This window comes from Saccostrea echinata, unplaced genomic scaffold (genome assembly GCF_033153115.1).
Source record: "Saccostrea echinata isolate AGI-Se365-2 ecotype Australia unplaced genomic scaffold, CSIRO_AGI_Sech_v1 ptg000030l, whole genome shotgun sequence".
In the NCBI taxonomy this organism is placed as follows: Eukaryota; Metazoa; Mollusca; class Bivalvia; order Ostreida; family Ostreidae; genus Saccostrea; species Saccostrea echinata.
Genome location: NW_026889779.1, coordinates 29605606 through 29627742, shown reverse-complemented (window position 1 = coordinate 29627742; position 22137 = coordinate 29605606). Strand labels below are relative to the sequence as shown.

General features: G+C 32.2%; 1 long non-coding RNA gene across 1 annotated transcript; it reads left to right on the top strand.

Annotated features, from left to right (window-relative positions):
* The first annotated feature begins 15300 nt into the window (after window positions 1-15300).
* On the top strand, window positions 15301-16328 carry LOC133196683 (uncharacterized). The gene is made up of 3 exons (XR_009722394.1): window positions 15301-15400; window positions 15771-15840; window positions 15985-16328. It is a non-coding gene; the product is annotated as an uncharacterized LOC133196683 (long non-coding RNA).
* The last annotated feature ends 5809 nt before the right edge of the window (window positions 16329-22137 follow it).

Genomic DNA, 22137 nt, shown 5'->3' with positions numbered 1-22137 from the left:
TAGTCTGAAATCCATAAGTGGAGTGTTTATGATAAACTCCTTTGTGAGAAGAGGAACGGATCAGAAACAATTGGTAAGCAAAATGGAGTTCTCTCAAATTGTCTTACTAATAATGTGCTTTCAATTTATGGTATTTCAATAACAGTATTAGGCTTATCAAAAGTGTAGAAGACATGTCACTTGAAACCTTATGCTTATCATTACATTATTTTTTATTTCTCAAGAGTATGGGAAGAACTGTCCTGTTTGAAACTCAGATGACCCTCAAGTCTCTTATGATTTGTGTTTCACATACGTAATGTTTCTAAAAATTTATTTTTCAATATTTTTTTAAGAAACATTACGTTTCTCTTTTATCATAAATAAGAACAGTGTATTTAACATTTCAATGACCGGAGTTTATGATGGAGGAAAGATACTAATTTGTTTTGTTTTTTTTATTGTTGAAATCAAGTTTGTTTTTTTTTTTAAAACCCCAGTCTACCCAAATCACTTCTGACAACAAATAGACTCAAGGCAAAATGTAGTTCATTTCAAACAAATAATCAAATAGAATGTATTCAATATGGTCAATCACCTCATAATACTAAAGCAATCTCTCTCTTTCTCTCTCTCTCTCTCTCTCATAATTATAATTATACTATTGTTCAGAAAAGGATATACAACCCCAAATACTTTGAGACTCAAATTATTTACGTCACCAATTTATAAATGTATCAACATTTATATCATCTCCATAGTGTTTCTGTCTCAAACTGACATTACACAGCAAATGAATTGAGTCTAATCAGTATAAATTTAGGAATTATTACACGGAGAGGAGTTTCGGATTTATACTAAAGGAGACGTACTGTGGAAAGGAGTGATAGAAATATTTTTGCTCCTCAAAATAAATTGTGTAAAATTTTTATACCTTCGATCGTTCAATGAAAGATAAGACTTACTGAAATCTTATAGCCTTATTTGACATCTGCAAATAAAGATCTTATTTTAAAAACTGGGACTCTCTGCATGTTTTACCTTGAGACAGATCTGTCTTAGTCTACCCAAATCTGCCTTATCTGCTTTATTCAAAATATAAACAAGAAAAAAAAATCACATTTGATATCACTTTACGGTAAAATAGTCCATGTTTAATGTTATTAAAAAAATCGTAATAAGCCTTTGAAAATCGTCTACAAATCTCAAAGAATTAAAAGCATAAAGAATTCAAGTATAATAATAGTTTTACCCATTTGTTTATCGATTTTTTTTTTCAAAATAAGAAAGCAAATATATGCACATGTATATAAACCTTTTGAACCGATATATCAAGTGTCTAAAGGTATTTTCACCTGCCGCAACAGTGTGATCAGATCGAATGTATAAGGTGATGGGGTACTTTATACATTTGATATATTTTTCTATATGATTTTCTTACGAACATGTTTTTTTTTCAAGTTTATCTATCTTTTAGTCTAATCTAGATTTCTTCAGAAAACAAAGGTAAAATATTCTTATATTGTGCTTATACTCTATATAGGGTTCATTAAACATAAAAGAAAAAAAAATATCATAAGAACAGATCTACCTCTTTTAAAGTAGAGATAAAAAGCTAAATATTATTTTTTAAGTACCCTTCTCTGTCAGTCTTTTTGTATACTCAAATTACGAAAACACACGAAGTCAAAACATTGGTCCGGGGTGGGGGTGGGGTGGTTGAGGACGTCTGCTGGTTGCATGATTAGAATTAATAATAAAAAGCCTTGGACTTACTTTATCTTATTGTGATTATAGTGGTTATAATAATATTATTATTTATAATATCTCTAAATTTGCAGATGAAAAACCACAATGTTTTACTCGTATTTTACATTGTACCCTCTAGATTGGAAGATAACATAGATAGGTGTATAAAATATCTATCATTGATCAGTAGTGACGACTTACTTCATTGAAAAGCATCTACATACCAAAACAAGAAAGTGAAACTGTGTGCTCTTATGTTTAGCAAAAATTATGCCACTGGTTGAATTGTACTTAGAGGATTTTTTGCATCTTCACTACAAAATGTAACTCTAGATGCAACAACGTTCATAGCAGTTTCCCAACACAGCTATACCTATAAAACAGAAAGGCACTACTGTTGTTCAAGTTTGTTTGTGTATATGCTATTTCAAAGAGTTGTATACATATAAACGTAAAGTCTGTGAAATTTTAAAGGAAAAAGAGCATGGTTTAGAGAGATATATCTGTTGGATTTTGAGTTATGTAGGAATTTGGTCAAAGATACAGACTATTTGGTTTTTTTTTTTTTTTTTTTTTTTTGGGCATACTACCAAGTTAAGTCGCCCGCGTGATGCAGTCGTTAGAACTTTGCTCTAGAATTGAGGAGTAAGGAGTTAATCCTTACATCGCGGGTTCGGATCTCACTGTGGGACGTGGAAAACGGTCCTCCAATTGAGACAGTATAAACCGAGGTCCCGTGTCGCAGTAGGTGTTGGCAGGAAAACGATCGCTCACTGCTCAAAGGCCCCTTATGCCGGTACAGATCTAAATTTGCAGCCCTCCACCGCAAGTGGTGGCGTCCCAATATGAGTGAAAATTTGGACTATATGAGTGAAAAAGGGAGTTTAACAAACAAACTACAAAGTTACTACTTGAACAAAGAAAGGTAACTTAAGTTTTGACAAAGTTCAAGAGGACATGATTTCATATATAGTTTGCCTTGTTGACTTGGCGGAAGGATGTGCTGTTCTAAAAAGGCCGTAACTAGGCCCAGATTTGTAGCGAGGCAAGGCGACTTGGGTCGGTCTATAACCCCAGCAAGTCCGAGACAGTGCCTGGGAGAGGGGCGTCTAAAACTTCTTGGATTGAGCAAAAATTAAAGACTTAATTTTTAAAGTTTTTGATGTTTGTCATTGAAACAGTCTACAGCAAACATGGTGTGACTGACATAGGGAAAAGATTCGGCCTTTTTTGCATGTCATGCCATTTCACAAAATCCAATCCAATAAGATAACCTAAACATCAGCAACATTTCCAAGTAGTGTCCAAAAATGTAATTAAAACATATGCCGGAATTTACGGAATTTGATAAGTTATGTAAAAATAGTTGCTTTAAAACTGTAAATATCTTGATTTTAAAATGATGTGCGAAGTATTGCGCATTGAAAACTCCAGTCGGTCCCCTTAAAAGGGAAGGATATTTTAGGATAAAGTTATGAAAGTATAGTTCAGCCTTTTAATAGGATATGATTAAATAATTGGAAATAATTCTTAAAAAATGTAATATTTTTATTCGAAAAAAATTAAGAATATCAAGAAGTCCTCGAAATAATCTACGGTAAATTGAATTTTCCCTTCAACCACAAAAATTTGACCCCTCGAAAACAAGTCATTTAGCAGTATGCAGGTAATAATGGTAATGCTACATAAATAAGTTGACGATAGGAGAGTTGAGGTAATCACATTTATCACAAAGTTCTGTTGTTTTTACCATTAACTTATTTTTGTAATAATATATCCAAATATGAAAAAGATTTGTCAGACTCTATGGTATTTTTTATTTCGAGTTCAAAGGAATTATCAAATCAATGTATGAATGCAAATGAATATTGTTATTGAGAAAACGTCGTCGATCTATCTGAATGTTAAACTGAAGACAACAGCAAGAGACTTCTTCTTTTCATGTAGAAGTTTTTGATTAAATTCTGCTTCATATGAATATAAAAATAGGTCTGCTTATAAAAGGGCGCAGTTGGTATCTATGGGAATTCCGACAGATTGCTGGAAGACTTGATCTCCAAAAAACTACATAGATATTGTGAATAAGCATCCTTTCAATATCAACTTCGGAGTATTTGTGTGTACAATCAAAATGTTTTTCAACAGAATAATTTTGCAAATGACTAATGACAGGGTAGGTAAATTTACGAGTTCCATTTTTATTCGAAAAGCAGCTATGATGTCAAAAAGCCTCGATTTTTTAATTAATCATGGGGTTGTATTAAGTGTTGAAGAAAGTCGAACGTTTTGATGTTAATGATTTTAGTAAAATTTTGTGATTCAAATTTTCTAAATATTGCTTAGAGTTTTTAAGTATCACATCTCTTTATACCACTTCTCACATATATTTTTGTACAGTACTCCTAAAGTTTCTCCTTCACTACTGTTAATATTTTAGCGAGGAGTAAGAAAGAGGCTTGGTTGAAATTTACTAGAACCCGCTATGTATCTTTGTTTGTAAGGATTTTTGTGAAGTTTAGGAATTCAGTATGGCAATTCAAATTCAATTAGTTTGTTGGGAATATTACAAATATTTAAAACTGACATATGGTTATGAAGAATTTCCTCCTTTGAAAGAGAACTTTCAGTATAAGTTGGATTGCCACTTGCAGAATTAAATCCCGATTCCTCTAAAATACAATTAAAATAATGAGCTTGCAAACAAAGATAACGTTGTTACCTGTTTTCAGCTGGGATTGATCAGTACATATTGATCGTGTAATCGATCTAATTCTTTTTCACTTCTGAATTACTGAAGACAGAAGGATAGATGGTTTTCATATTGCCCCTCAGCCGCCTAATTCGAGATTTTAACATCCATCAGATACTTTTAATCCATTCTTACAAATGTCAAGGTCTTCTTTTTCACGTTTGGCCCATGACCTGGAGTAATCTTCAGAATCCATAACATTTATGAAGATATGACCCCAGCTGAAAGATCGGGGTTCCCTAAATTTTGTTGTTTTTTTTTTTTTTGTAATTAAAAAATTTGGAAGCAATTGTCGATGCATATTTGTAACAAATACAAGGAGTGAACTACAACTTGAAATATCGTGGTATACAAGACTGGACTCTATTGTGATTAAGAATGTTACTAAAATTTACTGCATTAATTTCTTTATTGGCAATTGGAGTTTAAGGAACAAACGGGTTACTTGAGCAGTATTCTCTTCCGTAAAACGTGGCGGTTAAAAAAACCCTATGATTTGCAATATCCATAATTGCAGATCCAAGGCTGTATTCATGTGTCGAAGAATCCAAATACGGACCTTCCTTGTCTTTTACAAATAGACCATTTAAAGCTTTCAAAGGGACAGAGTAAAGTTTGTTGCGAATGTGATGAAGACCTAACTGTTTATTTACATAAGGTAGTATTGAATCAAAAAGAGACATTTAGATTTATTTTAAGTTTGATGTCCATGACTACGCTAACGTCTCTGTGTATTGTTAAAAAGTCCCATCACATTCCCATTGCTACACTGACTTGAAAGATTCCCAACACTATCGATGTTGTCATTGCTATCATATGGAAAGGCCGTGCCTAGTTTTCCTATTCAGTATTCTTCTCGTTGTCTACGGAAAGGTGTAATCAATGTTGGGCTATTGGTATGATGGTAAATCTTTCTAGAATACTAACTTTCATTGACAAAAAATAATGATCAGGTAAATTGTAGAGAATTAAGTGCTGGCCCCCGTTGTAAATTTGAAATCTATGCCCTGATATTCTTTTACGTAAAAATGTCATTTTGGCGACCTATGTAATTTAACCGATTTTTAAACCAAAATTCCAAATACGACATCAGACCACACTATTGCTTTGTAGTTAAAATAGGGAATAAAGTTTCGATGGTGAGAGACGGATGTAGGGGGCGGGGGGGGGGGGATGTATGTGTATGCAGTTTGAAAAGGGTATGTATGTATGACTAGTTTTCTATAGATTTATATATTCATAGTTCAAAGACGTTTTAGTCTTTTGATGCCTTTTAATAGGACTAACAGGAACCGTTGATCATCATTCACGACGGTAGTCCCTCTTGAAAAGTCCATCACAAAACTTTTAACCTCGTAATAATTTTACTGTAGAAATATTAAAATCTAAATTTATGCTATATTAAGCGGGTTTTAATTAGACTTGGTGTTCAGTTTGGGGAAGTTTTTCCTCTTTTTTCTAGTCATTTTTTTAAGAATCTGTCCAATCCACCCCTTTACTTTAAAAAAAAAAACATTTGCTACGGGCCTGACCTCTCCTATTGAACAAACGTATTGGAAAGTATCTATTGAACTTCAAAGTGAACGCCTGCAATGCAGGACCCTAAATATGTCTCAAGCGCAAGTGCTCCCACGCCAGGAACTGTTTATTGCCACAAAAAAGTTAAATAACTAAATGTCATTGAAAAACGAAGTCTTATTCATACTTATTTTAAAAAATTGTAAACTAGACAACTCGTGGACACTCCACAAATTCGCGTTTTCTTTTCTCTAACTGTATAAATTCAATATGTTATGAATATTGATGCGCTAGCAACCAATGAGAATCTGGCTCACCATTTGTAAGACGCTAATTATTTAGCGTCGAGAATGTCTTGCCTTACTGAAAGTCCAAGGGTAACAAAGAATTGTACTAAAAGCTGAATTCAACAGTTCTGAAACTTGAAAATATATTAAAATATTTGTGGACCTCTTTTCTTTGATCACCAAATACCTTAATGTATGGTCATCGCAAAGAAATCTGTATACTTAATGAAACGTTTGTCATATCCGTTTTAGTCTCAGGTTGGCAGATGATCAATAAGAGCTGTCTATGAAAACCAAGAATAAATCCGTTGTTAGAATTATTAAAACATTTTTCAATGCATACCTTATAATTACAGTTTCATTACGTGTTCATTAAGGATATGAATGTTAAAAGGTGGATTTTCTGCCACTGCTATAAAATGGAAATATCTTCCTGGTTTAATAAAACTGGCGACAGCAACACTGAGGTTTCCTAGAGCACATTGACATTTTTTCATCAATTTTTTGAAAGAGATCTTTCTGTGGAGACAGTAACTGTTGAACAAATACAGCAAATCAAAGAATTTTACACCTGTCATTCAGATGGAAAGACATATCATTATTGTTGGTTCCCTCCTTATATTTTCTGTAATGCTGTTTGGTCTTTCAGGTAAGAAATGCAAGAAATAATATAAAATAATGTAAGAAATATTTGTTTATGTCATTTGACAAACACAAACAAATATTTGGAGTTGATATATTATTAAATATGGATGTTTGCCTTTAATATTAGTGGTCTCAAAATGTAAGAGAAAAATTGAATGATTTCCATTTTCTACCTGGATTTCTCAGCTAAGGCGAAAGAGGATGTACGTTTTATGAATAAAAATTATAAATACGTAGTTATAATTTTTATTCATACTACGTAGTTATAATTTTTATTCATACTACGTAGTTATAATTTTTGTTCATACTACGTAGTAATAATTTTTTTATTACTATGTAAAACATACATCCTATTTCGCCTTGGCTGAAAAATGATGGTAGAAAATGAGAACTGTACTTTTGTAATTAATTTTTTTTTACGGTAATTAATTTTAAAATAAGATGAATGTAATAAAACATAATTTACCTTTACCTGGAATTTTCAGCTCAAGTGAACAGAGAATAAATATAACAAAAGATCATATAAATACCATTTAAATATTGTATTTTGAATAGATTTTACTGAACTAAAGGAATAATTATTTGAGTTATGCGTATAAGTTTCTTCTAAAGTTCGATATCAAATAATAATAAAACTTGATGATCAAGTTCCCTGATTATGATTGCAATAATAAATACAAATTCCATTTATCAATTGGCTTACATTTGCAAAATTATCATAATAAAATAATGAACATGTAAACCTTTTGAAGCATCATCAGAACTTAATTTTGCATTAAATCAATTTAATTTAAAACAAAACTTGCAAGAATCTAGAATCTGAGGTATTGTTTTAGCTGAACACGGTGACAATGATCAGCAACTGTTGAAACACCATATGATTAATTGGTAATTACTTTGTAAATACAAGTTACAATTTTGCCTTGCTCTAGCTGAAAATGTACTGAGATATGAAAGCCTACAAGGATCAAACTGCGTGAAAAAAAATGCACGAAAGGCGTGATGACTCGAAATAAAAAGGCGTAATAACGCAAAAAAAAAAAAAAAAAAAAAAAAAAAAAAAAAAAAAAAAAAAAAAAGCATAAGGCACAAAAAAGTTATTATGCCTAGCTTTCAAAAGGTATAATAAGCGAAGTGAACAGGGGTTAATGCGAATTTTAAAAAGGAGTAATAAAGCAAAGTAAAAAATCATAGGCTATGAAAAATACGATGTTAAGGACATTGGCAAGTCAAGGTTTTCCGGAGAAAAAAGGTTTAATACATGGGTTTTTTCACTTATGAAATAGTGATTGAGAGTGATCTCCCGTGTAGAATTCTCTAAGCGGTGAAAACCAATAAAGCATATGTTTACAGAGGTAAACAAAAGCACATGTACTTCCTTCAACGGGTAGAATCATCTATACAGCAAGAAAGAAAATTAGTAATGGCTTTGTTGTGAATTGTATTCAGGGGACCAAGATCCAACAGGTTGTCATTTACCATAGTTATGCTCAGTATGCTGGGAAGGGCAAAGATGTGACATACGCTGAAAGGTAGACCGACTGAGATCAGTTCTCAGGTTGTATGAAGGAAGCAGCATTTAGTAACTACGAATAAAATTTGAAATAAATCCATGCCAATATTTTTATGACTATGTGTTTCAATCAATTCAGTCAATTACATGATAGAATCAATCAACCAGTCTGACTCTCTTGACCATTATGAATAATATGTAATTATAGCTGTTAAGGGAAGTAACTCAAAAATAAAGTTCGGTGCCGGTATGTTCTTGTCCTGTTTCTATATATATATTTTCAGCCAAAATATCTAGAAGTCATAGGAAATGAAGATACAATAATGTATATAATACAAAAACTATATGAAATAAGTGGGTTTTTGAAAAATATTATGGTGAAAAATTATGTAGCTCCCTTTTATCAACATTTTACATAGGAAATGCATTGAGAATTGCAAAAACACTGATTTGACAAAATCTAAAAAAGAAGGTTGGCTTGGTAGGTTAAACAATCCAGAATATAGCCTATTTAGTACAATTAAACCTACTCAAGAGTTATTGAAAAATTCTATACTATAACCAGGAACCTTGCCAATGTCCTTAAGGCAATAAGACGAAGAGAAAGGCCTTTTATCTCCGCGTTAATAACCTTATCAACAACATAAGAACTTACGACTTTTCAACTTTATATTCAACTATTCCCCACGATAAATTCAAGTCGGCTTTTTGATATCATTAACAACTGCTTTATATATATATAAGATATATCGACGACGTATTGTCAATTAACAATGGTTATTTCCATTCTTATGTCGATACGGTATATCTCAGTGAACTTGAAATAAAAGATATCACAGAGTCTGACACATCTGTTTCATATTTGGATATTTTACTAGAAAAAAATGTTAATCTAACAACCAAATTTTATGATAAACGTGATGACTTTAACTTTTCAATCGTCAACTTCCCTTACTTATGCAGCAATATACCTTCATCACCAGCATACGGGGTTTATATCTCTCAGTTGATTCGATACGCAAGAGCATGCTCTACGTATGAACAATTTCTAAAACGAGGTAAGTTATTGACAAACAAGTTGATGAAACAAGAATATCAGCAGTCTCGTTTAAATCATCATTTTGTAATTTCTATGGTCGATACAATGAATGTCAGCAAATACAATTTATCATTGAGTCAAATGCTGAGTGACGTTTTTCATACTTATTGTTAGGCCATTATTTACGCACTGAATTGTCGACGGATTTTTCCGTTAATTCCCGATCGTGACAAGGAGCACACGACGGGTGTGACCGGTCCGCAGGGGATACTCACTCCCCAATGGCACCTGATCCCACCTCTGATGTTTTAGAGGTCCGTGTTTGCTCTGCTCCAAAATTTGTATTGCTTAATGGATATTTTGAGCTTGAGTACTGTTCGTTATCTCCCTATATTTCATGAAAGGCATGATAAGGCTTTTTCCTCCATCATATCGCCTTTGGTTTTGCGTTATAATGCCTTTGATGCGCATTGTTACTCATTTATTGGACTGATTTATTAAGCCTTTTTACTTCATGTTATAACGAATTTCTCTTTCTCACATCATTAAGCCTTTTCATTTTGCGTTAAAAATTCTCCCGTAGCTTCATTTCTACTACTTTTATAACAACTTTTCCATGATTGAAAAAAATGCAAATCTACGTGTACTTTGTATAAGTTAAAGTTGTTCCGTAGAAGTTCTATGTATTCAAGCAGCTAGCTAAAGAATACCTTCTTTTGCATTTAAGCTTATTTTCCAAGGGTAAAATACATATTTTGAAATACAATTTGCAAAAAGAAAAAAAAAGTTACTAGTCTTAAAAATCAGTTATTGTGTTATGTCATTTAAATCTAAGTTTTATTTTTCTTCAGAAGCAACAAATGCAACTGGTACGGACAATAATGGAGGTGGTGGTCCAAGGACTAGTGCAACCGGAAGTGTTTTTGTTGCCATAATCATGGCTATGGGAAGACTTTTATTACATTTGTTACACTATTACTGAGAATAACGATCTGAAGTTATTGACAAGTTCGATTTCAAAGGCATACCAGTCAACCAACATATAGGCCTAGGCTTATTCAAATATGAATATTAAAGATTATATGTTTACGTTTTGTACTTTTTTAAAATTATAATAAAAATGTAACCACTGAATTATAGTTTAGAATGATCTGTGTAAACCCAAATTGTGATGCAAAGTATTTTCTTAAGTATTGCCAAATTTCATGTTGAAAGGCAATATTTCGGTCTTTAAAATCTGAAATCTGCAGAAAAAAATAAAAGCACAAAATATGTACTCATTTTTTGCAATCCCTATTTAATTTACTAGAAAATGCTAAAACTTTATAAAGCATGTTCTGTTGATGTCTCTCCTTTGCAAAAATGGGGGGGGGGGGGGGGAGCTTACAAGTACGTATAACCTTGTCATAAAGGTAGGTGTGAAGAGCATTAACTTTTGTCTTAAAATTTCAAGACGATCGAATTCAGAAATTTAGTGATAGAAAATTAAGAAGATAGCAACTCGGGAAAAAGAATACAAATTTTGAACAAACTGTGACGTCACAAATATTTCAAGTCGATTATAAAATGTCGAAAATAATGTTCTGTCTAGGAAATATATTGCATTCAGCGAATAGTTGTTGCTCGACGAATGCGCTTATACATGTACATTGCGACGAATGCGCTTATACAGGTACATTGCGATGCCAAAATGATGTTTTGTTTCTTCCACATGCGAGTTTTTTTTTTCTGTGACGTCATGCTGCATGTTTAGAGTATAGTGATCAATTTAACACTTACTTATGTAAGTAATACTATTACTAATACATGTATTTGTTTTTATAATTTATATGATTGAACAAGATATATTTCAGCAAGTGTAATGCTGTATTTGTTTTCAGGCCATAAGGGCCTATGGAAACTTGTTCTATGTCTACATGTATATAATGACACAAAAAAAGATCAGAATGAAATTCCGACCGATGAAAAACAAAATATGAATCCTTATCAGGGACTTCTTATACTAGTAGTATAGAAATCAACTATTAAGTTTATACAATTGAGCCTTGTTTTTAAGAGGGACTTAGTTCTGACTACTTTTATTCAGCCTTATAATCGTGGAATTTCTTCCTGGATTTTATCAGATATGTATAACAATCAGAAAGATGCAAAGAATCGAACGCATTGAATCAAATCCATTTTTTATATAGTTAAACAGTTCTAGTGCAAAAAGAAATCAAACTCCCTTTTCCATAAAATTTGGAAATTGCAAAGCTAAAGAATGTTTTCAGTTCCTGGGAACATATAGATCTAAACCTCAAGCATGTACCCTACTGCACTGATTTTCCCGTTAGATTACCGTTTTAGACCCTGGCATCACAATTTCGCTATGAACGATCTATGTCCTGTAATCCCCTGATATCGCCTGTCGCCCCATTCCATTCCCTGTTCTCTCTATCCATCGTCTGTTGTCTCCTAATGCTATCCCTCAATACTCCTATCTATCCAACTCACTGATATACATGTACATATACATATACAAAAAGTGTTTAATGTTTCTACGTAGTAAATCAATGAAAACACACCAAGGAGAGATAGTGTTATGTCAATTTATTATGTCAGACAATTATTCCGGTAAAAAAAAAATTGTCATTTTTTAACGAACAATTATTGATGAAAACTAAAGTATAAAACTCGAATACTTTCGGTTTTCTGTCTTTAAGAATTAAAATCAAATTAATGAATTATGCAGTCATTTCAAAATGGTAGTCGACTAATAAACAGAGACCATCTTAAGTGAAATGTATTCTTAGTCTATTTGTTTGACTATATCTCTTTATGAATTGTTGTCATTGAGGTGCCGCGTAAATGATTGTTAAAAAACAGAAGTCGGGTTATTGGCATCTGTTAAAGGTCTACTTCAAAGTCTCAAATATTTCTAATATCAATACTTTGATTCGTGATTTTTTTTTCTTTCAAATTAAGTTTGTGTTTCAGTATATTTCTAAAACACTTCGTGTCAGTTCTGTAAATATCAATATCCGATATTTTGAAACATCATAAAAGTCGTTGTAATATTAGCAGGTTATTCATTTCAGAGGATGTGTACAGACATCGCGCACAAAATTCGGGCTCATTTTGTAACGTCAAAATAGCGTCATTCAAACTGAATTGACGTCCAAGTGTTGGAATATGCATTATATCTTTCATATTGTACGAAAGCCCAGAAGGCTCATTCGAGATTCGAGTTTCGAAATACGAGATTCGAAATTCGAGTTTCGAGATTCAAGATCCAAACTAACCAATCAAAAGGCAGATTCAATATTTGATTACTCCCCTTTATTAAGTTTTTGCTATCAAGAAATCACTGAATATATTTATAACAAATGGGTCATTTGCTTTAATAATAATGCAAGAAAAAAATGTTATATGTATCAAAAATCCTCAATATCATGTTAAATTAACTATACTCATATTTCAAAACATTATCCACATGCATACATGTATATGTACTGTACATTCCATATTTTGTATGAGATACAAACAATATATACATTTTAAAATTTGTTCCTTTTCCATTGCTCTGATGAGTAGCAAACAACTTAAAATTAATGCATGATGTTTTGTGCAACGTCTTCATAACTAATTACCCCCCCCCCCCCCCATGTAAACGTTTTTTACTTATCATGTAGGTTCTATAGATATTGATTGCCTTAGTCAGGCAAGCTTTTTGAAAAGGTATTACTTGTTCAGAAATTAAAATCTTCATGACCACTGCTAATAAAATTGAGAAATTTTAAAATCCTTACACAGTGCTTGGAAATTATGGAAACTTCTTTACTGAATAATCAAAATATAATTTTTAAAATGTTTTATGTTTGACTTCCTACAATTCCAAACATATTTCCTAATTTCTATTCCCTGTTCTAATCGTAGACTCCTGCGGCTGTCATTTTTAATAGACTTCAAGATAACATTTCAATTCTAGATTTAACCACTTATAAAAATCAAAAGTTTTGTATACTGTAAAAATTGGATAGGCATAAAAGTGTGGATTGCTAAAAATACTTTTATTGCATTGAATGAAAAAATATTCTAGTAACTGGTAAATAAATAAGAATTATGATCAACTTTCCACCCATTTTTCAACCAAACACATGTATAAATAAACATTTTTTTTTATATCAAGAAAATGATGTGTAGGCTACAGCTTTATTGCATATATGGAATACACAACATTAAGAAAGCTCTACTACGATGTCTTTCAAGATTTCCTGTGTACACTAAAAAGGCATACATGAACTAAATAATTTTAATACGAACTCCTTTAGGCTATATGATTTTTTCGAAGTCCTAAAGGTGTATAAAGAGTTCATTGTTTTGTTAAAATAATTATTTTTTTATCATTATTCAACACTTTTATATCTTTTTTTCTCTATGGCCATTACATCATGTATTGAAACTTGTGTATTGATTGGTTATGCATCTTGCGAGACCTGAGCGGTTTCCTTATAAATAATTATCAAATATATAATTATTTTGCCCATGCATCGCAAGATTGACACTGAATGTTGATAACCGAACATTTGTCTACCGTTGTAACAAAATAAACACCATAGCCATAGGACCCTGGCACGTGCCCCCCCCCCCCCCACACACACACACACATTCCCCTTATATTTTTACCGATATAATATACTATAGAAAACATAGCAAATTTATTATGTTTGCGTTCTTTCAAAAATAACGTCTAATAACCGTGATAACCCTTGTTTTTTTTTTTTTTTTTGGGGGGGGGGGGGTCTTTACATTACATTTTTATTATTTCCTACGGGCCTGAACAAAGAGAAATCATTATCTTGATTAAGCATGTATATTTTAGCCATCCGTACTTAAGGGGCTGTCTCTTGGTTTCACAAACTAGGTCACTGGTCACTTTCTAATACCTTGTCACAAAACTATATCCACTTTGAAACCCGTATTGGTTACTGGTCACTTTCTAATACCTTGTCACAAACTATATCCACTTTGAAACCTTTATTACTTTTCATCATTAAACGCTAGTCACTTGTTTAATAGCACACTAATAATTCTCATCGACTACAATAAGCCCCCCCCCCCCCTTTTGCTCTTTGAATCCGATTAACAATATTTATTATAATGACCCAAACCCTATTAACAAACAAGATAATACGATATAGATATTCTTGATATAAATCTATTATAATATCTAAGAAGTTATTATATAAATTAAAGTAACTTTGCAGATCAAAAACCCAATCTTTTTTCTAATTTCGTTCTGATATATATAACACTCTTTCTTGCATTGTAATATAATCAAATGACCTCTTCAGTTTGAATAAATTCAACGATTTCTTGAAGGTCAAAACTTAGCAAAGGGGAGTAATTGAATCTTAAACCGCCTTTTGATTGGTTAGTTTGGATCTTGTATCTCGAAACTCGAATTTCGAATCTTGAATTTCGAATCCCGTATTTAGAAACTCGAATCTCGAATGAGCCTTCTGGGCTTTCGTACATATTGCGAATAATTGGTTCACAATATAGATGCATAAATTGCGCCGGTTGAGTTTAATTACATACAGTTCGACAATATCTATTGTCATTCAATTCATCGGTGTTGTTTTCATCATCTTTAGATCATGTAACTGTAATATTTCTGAGGGGGTTTTCTTCATTTTCTTGACTTACTTAAAATTACAGCAAAACCAGGAAACTTTACATTTGTATGTAAATTGATCTCGTAAACCCGGTAAAAGATCACTTAGCTCTATAGGTATTTGTCATCGTAGATCCTAAGTTATCTTCCTTAATTCAGATTATTTTTTGGATAGAGAGGACTTGGACTAACAGACAAACTAATTTAAGTGATAAAATTTAATTTTTATTCATTGCCGGATATAGAATTTTGCCACACTATCAAGGTAAGCAGCAGTATTAGAATGGTTAAGAAACTTATCAAAGGTGTGTTGTCCTTATATATTCTCCAGAATGTAAATGTCTTGGTGAGTGCCAAAAAAATCATTCTATTTCTTTTTAAATATTAGCAAGTCGAACAATTGAACACTGAGGACAATTTCTTGGAATATCATTTTTAATGAGTAATGCTGATTTTTTTATTCTCTTCAAAGAATTTCGTTGATTTTATATATATATATATATATATATATATATATATATATATATATATATATATATATATATATATATATATATATATATATATATATATTCTTTCGGTAAAATGACTTTTCTTTTAACTGTAATCGAGTTATGTTTGTTTTAAATTTATAGATGGGAAAATATCTTATTCATACTATTGCGACAATATTATTGATGAACTTCCTTGTGAGTGCTAATTCAGGTCTGTGTTTAACTGGTTCAGTTTATATTTTACTGTCAAAAATTTGAGTAAAGTGAAAAGATGTAAACGGAGTTTTATTCCCAAAAAACAATAAATTGAACTGGTATTTATTTAGAATTGTTATAATATTTACTTTCTCTTCAGAAGGAAATTCGACAACAGCCTCGGAAAGTACGGTAACTACTACTGCATCAACAAAGGCCACACAGACAAGCACCAAGTCGGGCGGATCTTCGCCAGCCACCACTGGATTTCTCCTCGCTTTCCTTCAATATTTGACCTGGCAAAATTTTTGACTTAAGGAGAGATCTCCAATTAAACAAGCATCGTCTAACAGAATTTTCTTAGAAGATTAAATATTAACACATATTTAAAAATAGTGTAATACATTTCTTCATTGTTGGAACATGTTATATAAATCCTAAAATAGAAATGCATTTGACGACACATCCATGTCTGAATACAATTAAAGATTGCTGATCCCAAGACATGTATGCTTTGCTTTTGTATCAGACAAAATATTTCTTTCTGTAGTATCCAAGAGTGTGTGGTAAAAAAAGATTTCATGAATATTTATTATCAAATGACCACAGCATTATAGTGACACCCTTACAAAATTTCTGCTACCAGTTTTTGAATGTTTTGATATGAATTATTATTTCTACAAACAGTGGCCTGTTCCTGTTCAAGTAATGATTTGATTCTATATAAGTTATATCTAGGTCGTAAAACTAATTATTTTTTTACTTTTTTAATTAAATTGCAGTTTGCCTTTGCTTTACAATATGAGGTTTTAATATGTTTTTTACAATATGGAGTTTTAATATGTTTTTTTTTTTTACAATATGAGGTTTAAATATGTTTTTTATCAGAAGCAACTTGAACTTGAGCTAAAGGTAAAAAAAAAAACAAAAGAAAGAAACAAACAAACAAAACATTTGAAGGCCTAGTGGCTTTGCCATCGAAAACAATAAAATATTTTGGAGCATATCACCTTCCAGTAAAGTATACGCGGTTTAAATTTATTTTCTTTTTAATGGAGGTTGTTCAAGGAGGACGTAATGCTATAGAAAACAACAAAAGTTCCTCATTATCAGGAAGTAGTAGTTGATTTGATAATGTCTATTAATGAACAAGGACGTTCAGAACAAATCCCTGGTATTCAAATGACAATTGCTAATTTACACACAGTGAACCATTCTTTGTTGAATAAGCGTCACATTGAATTAATTAATGCTGTCCCTGTAGAATTTTGCAGAGAAAGACTCAACTTATTTATGCCAGCATGCGACTTATTTATGTCAACATACGAGTTATATTTTAACATGCAAGATATTTATGTCAACATGCAAGATAATAAGTTGCATACATGTCAACATACAAATCTCGCATGTTGACATATTTAACTCGCATATGAATAATAAAGGTGAATAACCTCTCTTATAGCAGAGTAAATATTCTCATACACTATCATAAACCCTAACTCTAGGACTCCTGTCTCAAGCTAAGGGCTATGAATATCATAATTTTGGAAGAAACACTCTGCTCATCATAACCATATCATCATCACCTAGTCTCTCTGCTAAATACTCATAAGCAAAGAAGATGACTTTCAAAAAATTAATGACCAAGGTGCCATGAATTTCACAATTTTGGAAAAAGCACTCTAGCTTATTATGACCATGCACTTAGTTTCTCTGCTACATGTAAGCACTCAAAAGTAAAGTAAAAGCTTTTCAAAGAAAAAATGCATTTTCACTATATGATCAATAGAACACCACCCAAACTCCAGAATCATTGACCCAGGGACCATGAATTTCATAATTTTGGAAGAGGCATCAATGCTTATCATAATCATCCACTTTGTTTATCTACCTAATACCCAGGAACAGAGAAAATTTTGAAAGAATTAAAAATGTTCAAATGTTTATGCATGACGGACGACGCATGTCTCCGGAAGAAAACAGATAGAAATACAATACGGTAGGTCACCTGAGTGACTCAGGTCATCTAAAGTGTTTGGGGATGGGGGGGGGGGGTGAAAGCAGATGGAAATCATAAGATTATGGTTAACTTTTTACAGGTCTGCAGGCATGTTCACGAAGTTATCTTAGGACTATGATGTGTCCTAAGAGCGTCTTAGGAAATATCTTAGTCTTAAGTCAGTTTCTCGAAGCTTTCCTAAATCTAGGACCTCGCCAGAAGTTCGTCCTAACTTTAGGACAACAAACCATATCCTAAGATCATCCTAAGTTTGTAGTGATGCTTATTTTTCTCAGTATCGCAAGTATAAGCGACAATTTCTCGTTCCTCATTAGTCTGCGTATAAGCTGATGATTTACACAAATCTTTTTTTTTCACAAATGTTATCCCAAGCCCTCTTCTTTGCAACATTAGTTACAATGTTCGATAATTTATTTTTTTTCACCTCATCAAAAAGCACCTGAATTTTGTACTTGAAGATTTTCACTTCCTCTTCTTATTCATAATACAGGAACGTCAGATCCCTTTTCAAATTGGGGAAGGGGGCAGAAAAAAAAATTTGACTTTTAGGGTAAGGGGGCAGAAAAATATAATTGACAAGCCAAAATATAAAATTCCCTGAAAAACTTTGACATAAAAAAATTAATAAAAAAAAACTGTCCGCACTCAAAAACCTACTTACATGTAATGTGTGGGTGGGTGGGGGGGTCCGTCCATAATGCAACAGAAAGTTTGGGGGACCAGCCTTTTAATAAAAAATTCTGTATTAAATTAACAGTAAGAGACTATTTTCGGAAAAATAATGAGGAGCCAGCCCCATCCCCTCTCCGATATACTACGTGCTGTGATGAGACAATGAAGCTATTAAAAAAAGACAGAAAAAAAACATTCATACACGTTAAAATATGTGTAAGGGACCAAAAGTGCAAATTATTCTCTTATTTTTATCTATCGCCTTGATATAAGTAAATTGGGGTATATTGTTTTGGTTTACATCAATTAAAACCATTGAGAGTTCCAAAATTCGGGGATTAAGCATTGCCTTTAAAATAGTGAAACATAAAATTTCCCCCTTTGAATTCTATAGTAGATGGTTTCTAGCCCTGCAAAATTCATTTCATATTTTTTATCAGTTTATTTTTCAAAAAATAATTCCGACTTTTATAATACGTCATCTCATAATCTTCATTGTGGTAAATTACTGAATTCACGATTATTTTTTAACTTTTGAGTTATCCAACATATTGTAGATATTATTGCTGAAACACCGTTTTTAAAATAAAAATGAAATTAAATCTTTCACTTTGATAGAAAAAATTGGCTGGTTTCGTAATTTATAATTTTAAAGATGTAAACATTGAATTATACTGAAGTCTCATGTAAATGGATAAATTTTTTGTTATGTAAATAGAAGGTTTTTTTTGGCTGCAAATGTCTCCCAAATTTTATATATATTTAGAAATAATAGTGTTCATCGTATGTTAGGATATCCTAACTTAGATGTTCCTAAGATACCGTCGAGCTACATCTTATGATATGTCCTAGGTTGATCTTAGGATGTTCCTAACTTTCTTCCTAAGTCATATCTTAGGAACAATCTTAGGACATATCTTAGGAACGTTTCGTGAACATGCCTGCTGGACGATTTCCAAATATGGAAGTCAAGAACGATGACTGAAAATTGCTATAAATATACATCATATACACGTAAATATTTTTCTGCCCAATCAGACAATAGCATTTTTACACACCCCAAATCATATTTCAAAGGAACAAAAAGAGAACACGTGCTTTTTTTCTCAAAAAGATGTTTTTTGACAAAAAATCTTTAGAAGAAAGATGAAAAGTTTAGAAGAATAAGGTATTCCCACATATTTACCATGAACAAACCTGACATTTTCATCTCGAAAAAGAAAAAAAATTAATGCAAGTAACTAAGCAATCGTTTACGGAGGAATAGATTACACCGACAAGCTATTATCAAGCACAATTAGAACATTTAGCTGAACATAGTCTTATGTTGGTAAATATAATTTTGCTTAGCCGTCAGATTTTCATCGATAACGCGTAGTTTCCATGTGTATATGTAGTAGAAGTACTTTTATTAAAATTATAAAAATTGACTTCACAAGACTGTCAAAAGGAATTCTGTTTTTAGAGTTAACTCCCTTACATCCCTCACGTATAAGACCACTTCCAGTGTTTAGCTGTCCCCAAGACAAAGCAGGTAACAACATTGTTTGTTAGGTTTTTGTTTGTAAGGCTCATTATTTGAATTGTATTTTAGAAGAACTAGGATTTAATTCTGCAAGTGGTAATCCAACTTACACCCATAGCTCCCTTTCTAAGAAAGAAATTCTTCAAAACTATATGTCAGTTTTAAGTATTTTTAAATATTCCCAACGATCAAAATGAATTTGAATTGCCATACTTATACTGGATTCCTAAATTCCATAAAAATCCTTACAAAGATACAGCGGGTTCCAGTAAATGTTCTACCAAGCCTTTTTTTTACTCCTCACTAAAATATTTACAGCAATGAAGGAGAAACTTCAGGAACACTGTGCAACAATATATATTCGAGAAGTGGTGTTAATCAGATGTGAATACTTTAAAACTCCAAGGAACTTTTAGAAAATTTGGAATCACAAAATTTTAACAAAATCAATTACATCAAAACTTACGACTTTTCAACACTTTATACAACCATTCCCCACGATAAATTAAAGTTCAGTCTTTTTGACATCATAGACAGCTGCTTTTTCAATATAAATGGAACTCGTATATATACTTACCTTGTCATTGGTCATTTGCAAAATTATTTTTATAAAAAAGCATTCTGATTGTACACACAGGTACTCTGAAGTAGATATTAAAAAGATGCTTGAGTTTCTGATTGACAATATCTATATAGTTTTTGGAGATCAGGTCTTTCAACAATCTGTTGGAATTCTCATGGGTACAAATTGCGCCCCCTTGTTAGCAGACCTATGAAGCAGAATTTATTCAAAAACTTCTACATGAGAAGAAGAAAACATGCAATTGCTGTGGCCTTCAACTTGATATTTAGATATATCGACGACTTATTATCAATTAAGTAAACAATGGTTACTTCCATTCATATGTCGACTCGATATATCCCAGTGAGCTTGAAATGAAAGATGCCACAGTGTCTAACACATCTGTTTCATATTTGAATATTTTACTAGAAAAAGACTTTAATGGTAACCTAACAACAAAGCTTTATGATAAAGGCGATGACTTCAATATTTCAATCGTCAACTTCCCTTACTTATGTACCATTATACCCTTATCACCTGCATATGGGTTTTTTTGGTCTCCCATTTGAGCAAGAGCTCTTCGTATGAAAAATTTATAAAACGAGGCAAGCTATTGACAAACAAGTGGATAAAACAAGGATATCAACAGTCTCGTTTGAAGTCATCATTTTGCAAGTTTTATGGTCGATACAATGACCTTGTCAGCAAATACAACCCATCATTGGTCAAATGCTGACTGACGTTTTTCATACTTATTGTTAGGCCATTGTTTACATACTGAATTGTCTACGGATTTCCCCCGATTATGCCATGGAGCACACGGCGGGTGTGACCAATCGGCAGGGGATGCTCACTCCTCCATGGCACTTGATCCCACCTGTGATGTCTTTGGAGGTTCGTGTTTGCCCTGCTCGCGATTTGTTTTGTCTAAATGGACTTTGAGCTTGAATACTGTTCGTTATCTCCATATATTATTTAAGACCACTTCCATTGTTTAGCTTCCCCAAGGCTCAGATTTAAGATCACTTCCATTTTTTTATTTATATAAATGATGTTTCCAACAATATTCAACTTAAATACGTGAACTATTTGCTGGTCTCAAAATATATACTTTAAATTAACTACATAACTGACCAGTCAGCAAAGGCCCCGCCGAGGGGTAGAAATATAAAGGTGCAGCTTACGGGATAAAAATTTTGCTTGATTTTAAAAATTCAAAAATATATGAAGAAGAATAAGCAACAGCAACTGTATTTTCAAATTCAAACACTTGTAAATAGTATCCTTGTATTCACTGAAGCCAGCCTTCAGTAAATGCAAATTTCACCAATGCTTGACCTTAACTTCAAAACAAACATCAGTTGCAGACAAAGGTGTTCATCAATCTTAAAGTGACAGATAAAGATAAGCCTACTAAATTTTCTTCAGCAAGCAAGATAATTAATACCAGGGTTCTCTCTCATCCTTTTCTGAATTTACAATAAGAAATTTTTCAGCAATGATAGAATGGGGTTATTATCTGACTACCTGTTAA